A 10,602-nucleotide genomic window follows, 5' to 3' on the forward strand; every position below is an offset into this window, starting at 1 on the left:
AACGACGAGATCTGATTGATTTAAACCGAACATTCCCGATCGATGAGATGACGAACTCCGGTCGAGATAGCATCTCATCGGTCAGCTCATCAGCAACCAAAGTTTGGATTTCATTACCATTTTACGGCTATTTTTGTTGGCTCTTGATGGTTATTTCGTTTCCCTCCCGCGGATCCAGCTCGGGGGTTTTCGGTTTTCACCGTGGCCAGATATCGGGTGTCTTCCACTCAAGGAATGTTTTCTTTGCGAAGGAGTTAAGGTGCATCCAAGTTCATGAAAAATTTGTAGTAGCACCGACTGTTCACTACATACAGTGTCTGTGTGTTTACATCAGCAATTTAATTAATTGCGTCAGCTTTGCTTCCAATACAGCTGTTATATCTGTTGTCACAATGTTACTGATATGGGGGCAATGGTGTATCCCCCAAAATGCAACGTATGCTAAAGGCCTGTGGTTTTGCCCGACGTGATATTTGTTGAAACGATTTGCCGATGTACTCTCTTATCAATATGAACGATACAACATTTGATACGCTTTTTTTGCAGTTTGATGCACGAGAAGAAGCATTATTAAAAATACCTGGGATGTGTTAAATTTTTTTCATTTTCAAAACGTAGTGTGATTCCAATATTTCTACTACGAGGTACTGCGCCCTCTGCTGTCACTGTTACCGCTACTACTACTACTACTACTACTACTACTACTACTACTACTACTACTACTACAACAGGGGGCACTGGTGGCCCAGTCGTCTAAGTTGCCGGTATTCGCTGTGCAGAGTTGCGTCCCTTGGGCACGCCAGAAACCTATGATTGTGGGTTCGAATCCCGGTTCGCCCCAATTATGTTTCTAGGTTTGCCGTGCTCGTGGGTTTCACCGAAGTGGTAAACGTCTGAAACCTGCATCACTTCGGGCTTTCCTCCCACATTTAGCTGACACGCCGCGATATAACTGTAATACTGTTAAAAGCGGCGTTAAACCCAACTCACTCACTCACTTCGACAAAACTAATCAGAAAGCCTTTTGAACCCACATGTCGTCTTATTTCGTTTCGTTGCTTAGTTTAACTTTTTGTGGTCGATTTCATTTCCTTCACCATTCTCAATTATTCACATGTCGTAGCCATTACGAACCGCCCTTCCCTGCATCCAAGCACCGTGTTGTCACTACTTCTACTACTACTACTACTACTACTACTACTACTACTACTACTACTACTACTACTACTACTTGACAACATTCTCACCACTTCCATGGGATCATCTGGCAGTTTAACATCAGATAATAGCTGTGGCAAGAGATTCGATCTATATACAAAACAAAACTTTGATGCCATATAGCTCTCTATCTACAAGGACACACGCCTCGATCTATAGTGTGATACATTTCTTCATCCCGACCACGCCCCCCACCCTGCAACGATCATCGACCATCGCTCTTCTTTAACTTGTGATTAGTTTTGATTACCACAGCTAGAGCTCCGTTGAGATTGGTTAATTCGTCGTATCTGTGCTGGGCAATGTGTTGAATTCATTGTATCAGTGTTTGGAAGATATCTTGTCACTGATGGGATTGTTGGTCGTATAGCGTTCAGTTTTGCTTTCTGACCGCCAAAGCGAAGTCCACCTTCTACACTAAACTTTGCTGATACATAGCAAAACCCACAGTCTTCTTCTTGACACTGACTTTTTGCTGAACCCATTGTGGAACCCGGGTCGGGATAAGTGCCCGTCAGCCTACGCTGGTGGTAGGAGGAATCCCGGTGCTGTTTGTGAGAGGCGACTTAATGAATCGGGTGGTCAGGCTCGTTGACGTGGTTGATTGCGTGTCATCGTACCACAACAGCCTGTGTAATCTGTGACACATTTGGCTGATGATAAACGAGGATGCTATACGGTAACAGCAGATCCTTCTTTCGTTTAAGATAAGTTCCTTAATATTTTAATATAGAAAATAATAACAAGGCAAAACAATTTCACGGCAGACGATATGAAGTACAATATCAGCCTTTTGTTTGCCCCAACTGAGTCGGAATGGCCATGGGTTCCTCTGTTTCCTCAGAAAAAGTTCCCTAATAGCCTTTAACAGGTAAGAATGTTCCCCAGAACCCTTACGGGGTTTTGAAATAACTGATCAACCTGCATATGGTTGGAATTTTGTGAGAAAAAAAAATCCATAGGAGTACAGTGTTTTTTAGTAAAAATATATTTTGGTTCAAAGTTTAAAATGAAAAATATCTGGTCCCAGCCAATACCCCAACCCCCCCCCCCCCCCCCCCATCCCCATCCCCCCCCTCTCTAACCCCAAGGATATTAAATGATCGGTCCCCAAGCTTGTCACTCCGTGGAGAGTTTCCTTATCAAAATTAGTCCAAAACCCTCTTTGTTTATCTCTCTGGGGATCACGGGCATAGGTCTGAACGCTTACAATTGAACACGGCTAAATTTGGTTTCATTAATTGACCCTGCCCCACTTCTCCAGAAGAATATTTATTACAATGGACGCCTACAATCCACTTTGTCGACAACACAGCAGGGGCTTATTTAGATTTAGTGAGATGTTTATCTGATCTTGATCTTAGCTAAGGCTGACATGTTCAGCGATGGCGGTAACAACGATATTGTCGGAGTCCCGGAGTGGGCTGCGCGTGCCATCTGTGTCACCAACTGTCAAGAAAGTGGTGTCCCCCCATGAGACGGGCGTCACTAAAGACCGACTACTTTCGCCTCACCTTTCATAATGTATTCATTAGGGGGCACGGATGGCCCAGTCGTCTAAGGCGCCGCGATTCGTTGTGCAGATGTTGCGTCTCTTGGGCACGCCAGGAACCTATGATTGTGGGTTCGAATCCCGGCTCGCCCCAATTATGTTTCTAGGTTTGTCAGCACCATACCCGTGCTCGTGGGTTTCACCGAAGTGGTAAACGTCTGAGACCTGCATCACTTGGGGCTTTCCTCCCACATTAAGATGACACGCCGTGATATAACTGGAATACTGTTAAAAGCGTCGTTAAACCCAACTCACTCACTCACTAATGTATTCATTGCAAACCGTTCTGTTTTGCAGTTTGTATTGCAAGTTGTCAGTTAATATGAACAAGTTCCTGTTCTTCATCTTTTCAAGAATAACTTGGGTAGGAACATAACATGAATTGGAAATATTGTATTTCAATGTTCCTAAAACGACTTAGAGCATGTCTATGTGACTTCTATAGAAAATAAATCACAATCGCCATTAGTTGTCATCAAGACGGGTTATAATAAAAGTCGGAATAATCTTCGGAATTGAAGATGCCTTATTAAAATGTTTTAGAGTATCTGTTTAAAAAAAGTAATAATTGTAAACCGCTGTGCCCCTCCGTCTCAGATGTTAAAAACTAGCGAGAAACACGTTGATTTTTAAAGGAAAAACAATATATTTTTGTGAACTAATAATTTGCAAAACTATGACTCGAAAAAACTCCTAAACGGAACAAAGGTTTTGTCAGTGCACGTCCAGATTCCAGACACATGAATTGGGTAAGATTTTTCTTTATAATCCCGAAAATCTAAACATGTTCATAAACCAAATTAACCTGTTTAGAACTTAAACATGTTCACGAAAAATTGATGAATATACTTAATAGTGGCATTCATTAATTACCTTCCTTTTGGGTGTCAACCGGAAGTACGTGACTATGCCTACTGTAGGTCTAGAAAAGGTCTTCAGCCACCCATGCTAGCCGTAAAAGGTGACTATGATTGTCGTAAGAGGCGACTAACGGGATCGGGTGATCAGGTTCGCTGACTTGGTTGATGCATGTCATCGATCCCTACTGCGTAGATCGATGCTCATGATGTCACTGGATTGTCTTGTCCAGACTCGATTATTTACAGACCGCCGTCATATAGGTGGAATATTGCTGAATGCGGCGTTAAACAACAAACAAACAAACAAACAGAATCTAATGACGTATCAATCCGTGTATCAAATTCACGAAGGGCCTTGATTGGGTGAGTGAGTAAATTGTATTAAATGACACTTTGAAGAGTGTGGAGAAGAGCCTTGTTGTCATTTCAGCAAAGGGCACAAATTGTTGGCATATCTGTGTTACATTGTCAAGTCTCAAGGTAATACTTGACGTCCTCCACCTCATCACATTTTAATGATGGTTTCAAAACCAATACAGGATTGCTTACTTGGTTGATACATGACATCGATCCCAATTGCTTGGATCGATGTTCATGATATTAATCACTGGATTGTCTGGTACAGACTCGATTATTTACGGACCGCCGTCATATAGCTGTAATATTGCTGAGTGCGGCCAATCAACCAATCAAAACCAATTATGTTTAGACAATAAGTACTGGGTTATCTGAATCTCTTTTGCAAGAGTCAAGGTTTGTTGAGAGGTATGAACAGACATTATTTATCGCCCTTGGAGTTGACGCTGTCCTATTGATCTTGATCATTGTTTTGTCCTGGACGCGTTCAGATTAAGGACATTTTTAGATTTAACATGTTTAAACCCTAAATATGTTTAGAATTGTACAGATGCTGATCTTAGCTAAGGCTGAAATTTTTAGTCAACAATAATACATAGGTCCAGGAGTGGGCTGCACCTGCCTGCATTTAAACCAGTCATCAGGAAAGTATGTTTGTTTGTTTGTTGTTTAACGCCTCACCCATGACGGCGGCCTGTAAATAATCGAGTCTGGACCAGACAATCCTGTGATTGACATCATGAGCATCGATCTTCTCAATTAGGATACGATGACATGCATCAAACATGTCAGCGAGCCTGACCACCCGATCCCGTTAGTCGCCCCTTTTACGACAAGCATAGTCGCCTCTTTCGGCAAGCATGGGTTGCTGTAGACCGGGTCGAAAGTCAGTTAGATTGACTGGGATAAGGAACGTGTCTCGGTTTTTTTTTCGATCTACACAAAAGTTTTTGTAATGTGTTTTGCACAGTTGTTGCAATAATCTAGAACTATCACTACACAATGGTCTCACACAATGTACGTTGTAAAGAATCGGCCCGGGGCTACAGTATGACGAAGGACAACGCCAGATGCCTCTCCGTCCCTAAGTCAATGCAAAGTGCTTATCGGTATACACATGAATACAGGCAAACCACTCCTGAATTACTGCCCCTTGAGTTATAGGCAAGGTCAAGGTCATGACGACACCTCACGGACACATTAGGTATTGATTTGCCGCAATAAATACAACATAATATTGTTTTACATTAATTTTTAACATTGACTGGGGTGAAAATGACACTTTGGGCTATCATCTTGTTATTTTACTGATTCACTATCGCAATAAACGATATCCTGACGTGTACAATAATGACAATATGTGATGGGCTCTTCACGGTCAGGAATTGTCGATATGAAACATAGTTTTTTGAAATTGAATGTCAATCTTTAAACATAAAACAGATACTTTATAATGACAGGATCTTCCTCACGCGCCCTTTTGTCTGGTCCACTCATAGATTCCAGTGATCTTAAATACTTAAGATTGGTCCTGATCAATTATTAATTTTGACCTTAATTTAAGCTGATCTTTGCTAGTGGATTGTGATTGAGAGGCCTAAGATCGCTATCTCCAGAACAAACAGCCACGATAGCTTGGTTTTCTGGATTGTTTCTGTGGTCCCTGGCTATATTTGTTAATGGGTGTCATGCGGACCGTTGCTCATGTTTTAAAACACTGGTTTTAGTGATCAAGACTTTGTAACAATCGCCAAAGATATACTGAAGTATTATTGCCTGGAGTAATATGACATACACTCATTCATGCGATCCCCCATCTTCATATGATGCGCTCCCATCCGCGCAGCCATCTCCTAGTATGGCTTCATCTTACGACAAGCGTGGGCTGAAAAGCAATTCGGATCCGGAATTCACACGAGATTCACATTTCATACCTCGTCACAACGGAAATATGCTGACATAAAGTGTTTGGAAGTCTATGACAATAATGTATGCATACAATGACGTGGTTGGCTAGCCTTGCTCATCGTCTCAATAGCACCGTTTATATACATAATAGTCTACCAAATCTATAAATGGAAACATATTGTATGCAGTCAGTTGTACATAATATAGTATCAGGTTTCCCGTGCTGCTATAAATAGTGAAACACATTCAATTGATGATGTGAGTCCAGCCAATGTGTCTATAAGACGCAACTCAGCATCACATTTATCAATGAAAAGCGCCCTCTTTTGACATTTACAAGCTTCCTATAGGAATTTGTCTCAAAGGAATATTTGAGGTTTGAGTTGAATGCTTTGTCACCATAACCTGGGAGTGGAGTTGTGTTTGATGCTTTCTGAAACTATACAGCAGATAACTAATATAGTGGAATCCATGGATACACCCATCAGTACACCCATCAGTACACCCCATTGGTGATACACAATGTACACATCCACGTGAGTTGAACTAGCTCATGAGTTCGCCTGTTCTGTAATGGAGGGTCTTCAGCGCCGTTTTGTGATTATTTTGAAACGCCGCTTGAATAAATCCGGCGCCTGGCGCCTCTGAGTAATATGTATCCGTACATTGTATATGACCTCTTAAAATCGCTGTGCTTCTACATTGAATTAGGTCTTCAAATCGTTAACAAGTGAGACGTAATAACTCCGGTTTTAGCCATTACGCTCGTTTGATCAAAATAGTTCTTTCAACACTGCAACCCATTGAAAATGGTCTATTCCGAGAGGATTACTTAACATGAAGATCTGATCAAATTCATATTTATACCGTCTGTAACTATTTTAAATGCGCAAATTGGTAAACGTTTCAAGCATACAGATTGTTTTGGTTTGGTGGTTTTGTAAGCATATTGATCACCGGTTTGAAAGTGTAAGATGCATCTCAGAATAGAACTTAAAGTTCTCAATTACTGGTCCATAAGACGTATGTGAATCCAACCAGAAAATGTGGTTGAGAGTAAATATTTTTACAGATTTGTGTTGAACCTCTTCATCAGATTAGAATTGACCTGCCTGACCATTAACTCTTGTCATAGGCGTATTCAATAATAACTTCAAGAATCGAACTGAACTTTTTTGTAAGAATGAACAAACTGACTTTGACTAGGTAGAGGTTTCAGCAGGTGTTAATGTGCATGTTTATAATGCACTAAATCCACACCCTAAAGAGTGCTCAAATCGCGACATTATTTACCCGGTAAATTGATTAGTGTGCACTTGATTTTCATTCTCAGCTCCCTGGGGAGTGGACAACCCAAGGTGCCTGTGACGCGCTAGAAGGATAACAGTCACCATTACCATCTCATCCTCCCGGGTACCCATTCACTGCAGGGTTAACGTGACACATAGCATGTGAAGGTACGCGATGTTGTCTAAATGTTTGTTATTTCAAACGAGTGAGTGAGTGAGTATGGTTTTACGCCGTTTTTAGCAATATTCCAGCAATATCACGGCGGGGGACACAAGAAATGGGCTTCACACATTGTACCCAGGTCGGGAATCGAACCCGGGTCTTCGGCGTGACGAGCGAACGCTTTAACCACTAGGCTACCCGACCGCCCCTATTTCAAACGAAAAATAACAATGGGGTTATCGCTGCCAAATGATAGCGGGAGCTACCGGTCGTGCAGGACATGCTGACACCTTTTCATGAACACCTGGTGTCATAGCTGATTATCAGTAACCTTTTCATATAATTTTAACCCCTATTGTGCCGTTTTGTCTACTTATGGCAGATATTCGAGAATGGTCTATGTTTACAGCAGTATGATTTGCGGTGACTGATCCTATGAGTAAATTTAGTAAAATCGCTTTGAACGATTGGTCGAGCTCAGTGGACGCATGCGCATCGGATCAAGGTCGAGTATGGGATATACCAGTTGTAGTTGTAGGAGGGTAGTGCGTTATGTGGCGGTAGTCAGATAGCCTTGTAGTAATAGTGTTCGCCCGTTATGTAGAAGGCCCGGGTTCGATTCCACAATCGGCTACATTGTATGCCACCCACTAATGGTGTCGTGAAAATGTCCTTTCGTTCCTCCCTTCGCCATATGATGGACAACATGGCATTATTTCCGTCACGTACGGGGGAAAAGGCTTTCTTTATGTCGGTGACTCTGATAACAGAGACTGGACCAGACAACCCAGTGATTGATATTGTGAGCTACGATCCACACCGTCGGGGTACGAAGACACACAATTGGCAGAGTCACCGGGCTTGACCTGGCGATCCATTAAGCCTCTCACGACCCACATAGGTTGTTATATTGACCTTGACCTTGCCTATAACTCAAGGGGCAATAATTCAGGAGTGGTTTGCCTATACTTATATAACCCGGAATCCAAACGGAGGATTGTCGCTTTGAATTGTATGAAACAGGCTTAATGTACAAACTAGATAAAAACAGAAGCGGAGCGATATATGGCGCATTATTACATCCGTACTGATTTAATATACACCACTACGTTTTACAGTTAATGATAGCTGAATGAGTGAGTGAATAAGTGAGTAAGTGTGTTGGGTTTATTCTAGTTATATCACCGTGTGTCAGCTTAATGTAGGAGGAAGGCACGAAGTGATGCCGGTCTCAGACGTTTATCACTTTGGTGGAACCCATTAGCAAGGGTTTGGTACTGACAAACCTAGAAACACAATCGGGGCTAACCGGGATTCGAACCCACAATCATAGGTTTCTTACGTACCCAAGGGTCACAACTCTACGGCGCCTCAGACGACTGGGCAACCCGTGCAGCAGGTATGCATTGTTACAACACTTAATGTACAAATTACTCTTAATGTAAAACATTTTACATTAAGGGTTGCGGGTTAACTCTTGTTACAACCCTTAATGTAAAAAATGCTCTTAATGTAAAAATATTTTACAGATAATATTTTTTTATGTTAAGGGTTATCACTATGAAATATTACTTTTCAAACTTTCATGGAACTTAGCAGATTTAATTGATAGGCACTTTGTCTAGATGTGCAAACGACTGATACACGGGGAATATTGAAATATCGTCTACGTTCAAATTCGAAAACGAGTCAATGTGGTCCTGAATTTATTGACAGTTTTAAACGCTGACGTAACATATTTAAAAATGCGGTTTTATGTTTGAAAGTACCAGACATCACCAAATCCTAATATGAAAATAACAGTTTTAAGTTTCGTTACCCAATTCACGTGGCCTTTTTCATCATACAGCTGCAACATATTGTTACATTTTTGGGGGTAAACGAGATTCCTGCATATTATAAAGAGACGGCCAATTTTTGGTCTCATTTCAAAACAGCGAGCGGCTGAATAGAACATCCGCCAGACTCGGTTCCATGTCACTGAACCCCAAAATTTCAGCCCCGTATAAAAGTATTGGTGTTATCTTTGTATCGAAACATTTGAAGTAAAAGTGAGGCGAGTATGGTTTCAAGGAATGTATACTAATTAAAAGGACCATGAACACCTTTCTTGCCTGATTTGCAATATTATTTAAGCATTCGACCTCAGTAATCTGTTGCTAAAATACAAGCCAATATAACTGTATCCAAAGACTACTCCAAACGCATTTCCATCATAATACCATTTTTTCATAACGTGATAAACCTCCCCTATTTTTGACACACTGGAACTGGTGATTGGGGATTCTAATATGTCAATTGACAGTTCTTGCACATAACCTTGACCTGTCACTATGTCCTCCACCTCACCAAGATTATACCCATTGGTTCAGAATTCAACGTCGAGAAATAGTCCCCCCAGTCTTGTATATCCAATGGGGTTAGGTCGTTGCGGTCGTCCAGACACCTGCTTTATGATGTCTCAGAAACGTTTACAGTCTATCGCTGCTGCATTTTCTAGGTCATTCCTTTTACATTGTGCAAACTGGTCCTTCTTGATTCCACAGTTGTCTGCATTCATTGCAAACTTTGTTATACTTAATAAGGTATGAGTTATCTTTAGTTTCTTCTGAACGCATCTAAGTCATGGCACCGCAGAGTTGCGTCCCTTGGGCACACCAGAAACCTATGATTGTGGGTTCGAATCCCGGTTCGCCACGGTTATGTTTCTAGGTTTGTCAGCACAATACCCGTGCTCGTGGGTTTCACCTAAGTGGTAAACGTCTGAGACCTGCATCACTTCGGGCTTTCCTCCCACATTCAGCTGACACGCCGTGATATAACTGGAATACTGTTAAGAGCGACGTTAAACCCAACTCACTCACTCAATGCCCAATATATGTACAGTCACCGATTTGATAGTCAGATCCAAATCTTCCATTTGCAATGTGTATGTTCAGAATTGAACACATTTCCAAAAGAGTTTTTCCAAAGTTATTTAGTAATTTATCACATGAATATCTTTCCATCTCAAATTGTGTAAACAAATCTAGTAAGTAGTTATTACTTTCAACATGGTGAATAACATCGTTCTCCCGCGTCCCGCGTCACACCGGTTCTACTGTTCATGTACAATGGACCTGTGAAGATCCGGGGTAGAATAGGTCTTCTGCAACCCATTCTTGACGTGAAAGGCGACTATGCTTGTCGTAAGAGGCAACAAACGGGATCGGGTGGTCAGACTCGATGGCTTGGTTGATGCATGTCATCATAATC

This window comes from Haliotis rufescens, unplaced genomic scaffold (genome assembly GCF_023055435.1).
Source record: "Haliotis rufescens isolate VD_foot unplaced genomic scaffold, xgHalRufe1.0.p SCAF_6, whole genome shotgun sequence".
Lineage (NCBI taxonomy): Eukaryota > Metazoa > Mollusca > Gastropoda > Lepetellida > Haliotidae > Haliotis > Haliotis rufescens.